The sequence below is a fragment of the Saccoglossus kowalevskii genome, chromosome 21 (genome assembly GCF_978046115.1).
Source record: "Saccoglossus kowalevskii chromosome 21, keSacKowa6.1, whole genome shotgun sequence".
NCBI lineage: Eukaryota > Metazoa > Hemichordata > Enteropneusta > Harrimaniidae > Saccoglossus > Saccoglossus kowalevskii.
In genome coordinates, this window is record NC_140661.1 from 1831102 (window position 1) to 1835383 (window position 4282).

At 32.7% G+C, this 4282-nt stretch overlaps 1 protein-coding gene across 4 annotated transcripts in view; it reads left to right on the forward strand.

Annotated features, from left to right (window-relative positions):
- The window catches only part of LOC102802301 (uncharacterized), a 47463-nt gene that overhangs the window by 15176 nt on the left and 28005 nt on the right, over window positions 1–4282 (forward strand). The window lies entirely within an intron of this gene.

Here is a 4282-nt window from a genome sequence, read left to right on the forward strand (position 1 = left end):
TATACTAATAGTACACAATGCTTGGCAGCGTGAACGGCTATGTACAATGCCGTATACGAATGCGATCAGATACTAAAACGTCATAGCTTTGAAAAGTACCCGGATGTTAAATATGTTCGTTCGTTAATTATTCCCCTCCATGAATGGCCTCCATGGCAAGCACTTCAAATGCTTATCCAAGCTACAGTTATAATTAAAACAAAATTAAACCACTGCAATATTATTTCGAATACAGTTTAGAATATACACAACTATAAGGCCGCATTTAGGTTCGCTTTAACAATACTTTTCAGCAATGTTTGTTTTACCCTGTTTGTCTACTACTACCTTATTTGTTCAATATTAGAACCACATTTTTGGTGGTATTTTTAAATACACTCAATTCATACTGCTGTAATGTTAAAAGGGTTTTTACATAAGCACAATATAAACTGCTTTTAATGTCATGTAGATGTGAGGACAAGAGGATGTGTTATAGTAACATTCCCACTTTGAACACCTCCTGTTGATTACTGTGATCACAGTGATAAATGGTAGTTGGTATGGCAGATCATGACTTTTTTAAAGCACTGAAAGTCATGCTGTATAATCACCTACTGTAAAACATGTTGAAACAGCGACATGCGATTTTAGCGAATTGTGGCCAAATAACGTAATAGCGAAATGTTGATTTAGCGAATCTCTCTTTGTCATTGTTGATTTCTTGTTTTCACAATACTTGTCTGTTGCATGCCAAAACAAATGCGCAGTTATCACCTCCATAAAAACAAAGAATGATTCGCAATGATTAAAAAACTGATTCAACAGAGATTTGAAAAAGCGAGTATGGTTGCTGCGTTACATCCAGAACATTGACCTTTTATATTGGGACTCAAAAATTTACATAATAAAATATAAGTATCACTTCATTTATTTATTTTCATTAAAATAATGGCCACAATGAAAACGTTTATTCTTTTGGGTTAATTTACTTTTCAATAAAATGTATCTGCCATGTCAGTATGTTTGTTTTGTGTTATTTACAAAGTGTGTGTCTGGAGAAAATGATGTTTTTTGACCGCCATTTTGAATTTATAATAAAGTCATTAGCAACATCTTACATTAGCGATTGAGTTCTCGCTAAATTCGCTAAAAAGACATGCTCGTGAAAAAGACATGTTTTACAGTATTTAACCATAATTTTCATTGTTGTAATCACTCAAAATACTTTACATGTAAATTTAGAATTAATCTCTAAATTTAATTTCAGGATTCTGTTGGATAAATTTATCATGAACTATACAATATCCACAGCTATTATTTTGCTTATGTGGGTCAATAAGAGATTTTCTACAGATCACACAAAGTGGGAATGTAATTTTAATGTACAAGTATTGCACAGTAGCAGTTTGATTCACTCGCTTACAAGAGGAATAACTTTTGTCTAACTATATCAGCTATTCCTGGTGAAAACACAATATGGCAGTGAGACAATGGTTTTATCCCTTTTCATTGGAATATTTAACACAATATTTTTATAAACCTGTTAATTCACTACCTGACAGAAAAGACTTAATCAAACATGAAAACAGCTTGTTACTAAGACATCTGTGTTTGAGAAATTAGACATACTATGGAATGAATAATGGAGTCTTGGTTTCACAATGCTTGTGCCTATGTATTGTTCATTTGTTCACTATACATGTTTAGACACATACATAAGTAAATGTATTATCATGTTCTTGCTTCAATGATTCTACACTACATTCAAACACCTGAACTAAGTTTCATGATTCAGTACTGTTTATTTTTCTCCATTTATGAAACTTTTGTTGTTCATATTTGCTATGTTCAAATTGTAATAATTATTATAACTATTTGTCATTTTTACTGTAGACACTAGTCATGTGTATGTGTTTTCAACTATTAACTGCCATGATGACATGCATGTTTGGACAGAACCCTATGACCTAGACATGTCTTGTATAAACTAAAATGTTTACTGTATACGCTATGCACCATATACCATATTTTCTCTATTAGAAGCACATAAAGACACTTGTAAAAAACATATTGCACTTGGCTAAGGCTGGGAAAAAAATTACTCCCATTGCTCTCTATCTAATTCATAAATTAGTATAATTTTATTTTATGCAAATTAGTCTTTTTTTATGTAGATTAGCCATGTTCTACTCACAAAAAATAATTTGCTCATTTACTTCAGCTAATGTAGTGACTGAGCAGAACATAACTGAAATCCACTATAATGACAAACTTGCAATTGGTTATCAATCTTTCTTGAACTAATCTTAAATCTGTGTTAAGGTAGTGGGACTATTATTTGCATACTTGTTTTCATCTTCTAATTGTAGCTAAATGACTACAAATAAACCCGGGAAAGTATATAATTTTACAATCGCCAGACTTCAAGCTTTTCACAAGTGTATTTTGCATGCCCGTATCTGAAATCTACGACGCGTTACTCAATCAAAGATGAAAAATTACTTTTTCTGTAAAAAAAATAATTACGCATTTATGCTGGCGATAAGAAGTATTTTTTTCACTTTTCCTAGTTGTTCAATAGTCTGGTAAATTGAATGTGTCTGGTTAGTTTTATTCAAGCAACGCGTTTTAAAAAATAGTGTCCTGAATTTCAATTACTGTTTTAGTCGCATTGCCCCCAACTCAAACCACAACTCGTTGGTAAATAATCGATGAAATAGTTTGTCTGGACACATTCAAGTTCCTCTCATTGTCACCTTAAAGCTGTGAAAATTTGGTGTTAATCCGACGACAATAAGTATACGTTATTTTTTGTTAAAGACCTTGTATTTTGAAAAACATAAACTCCTAGAAAACGTCCATGAAGTAACAGCAAAGATTTTCAAGCTTGTTTATCGGCACAATCAATTTGTTTTCCCATCAAGGTCTGTTTTACCATGTGTAGGGACATCCAAATGTGTAAGGCTATTGGAAACCAAAAAAATAAAGGAATGGGATAGCTATAATTGGATAAATTCGGCATATGAAAACACCAAAATCAATGATCCCCCCCCCCCCCCCCCCCCCCCCCCCCCCGTGGCTGTGTGACCTTGTGTTTGACACATTCATATGCAAATGACTAATCTGTGAAACAAACAGGGGCGGAGACAAACCACTCAAATGTTTGGAAACACTCATTGTGTGTCAGATAGCTACTGATAACACATCCTAACATTGCTTTGTCTTGAGTTTATCTTTGAAACTTATAGGCACCTGTGTTGTTGATTTTGGAAAACACTACTGAGGCTGCCTTGCTTCCCTTCAGAAAATCTATATTTTAACCAACTTACATGACATTCTATGTTATATTGACTTTATCATATGAAAGTTTATGGTGCATTTCATCAATTAATAAATAAATGTGAAAATCGTAATTTTCAACACAAATAATAGTCTCGCTACCTTAAATGCATGGTTGTGATAGAAATAACTATAAGAATAAGGAATAAGAATTTCAGATTACAAGAAAAGTATTAATTGTGTCTATCTTATATAGTGTGTAATATATGCTTATACATGGCATTGTATTGTTTAGTGTAGAACTATATATGTATTACAGCTTAAAAAATATAGATGCACTGCAAGCAAATGCCGGACTATAGAGGGAGCTGTTTATCAAAATTTGCAATGAGCATCAAATTCTGTAAATACATCACTGGTTTATAATATTAATTTCGCTATTTTTGTTGATACGTTAAATTTGCTAAATTAAATCTGCGTTAACATGTGAAATGACAACAAAACTCATTGTTTCCCTGCCAAGTGAAATTAATACCAAGTGAAATAGCTCAAAACTTCAACATAGTGAAAATAAATGATTTTACAGTAAATGTAGTTACATGAATGTAACTTAAAATTTCCTGGAGAGTTGATTCTGTACTTCACTCTGATTGGTTGATAACAGACCTATCGAAAGACAATGCTGCAGGTCATATCGTGTGAGAAAACATAATAGCAGAAATTGCTTTGCATCAAGAGTTTGCATACAATTGAAAACATTCAGTGAAGATAATAATGACTTTGACCTGTATTAGTGTGTTGGCACTTAGTCACACAGGCCACATTGCATAGGTTTTTAAATTGCTGTCATTCAACTGTTATACCGTAGATGTATGTCTGTCTTGATGTGCAGAGGTTTTGTGCATCCTCCAATCCATACCAGTCATAGTTGTGAATCAATGCATTCACTTGCTGTGCACTAAACTTTTAATTAAATCATTATAATATAAATGCAAAGTAAACACACTGGTGACTAATTGCA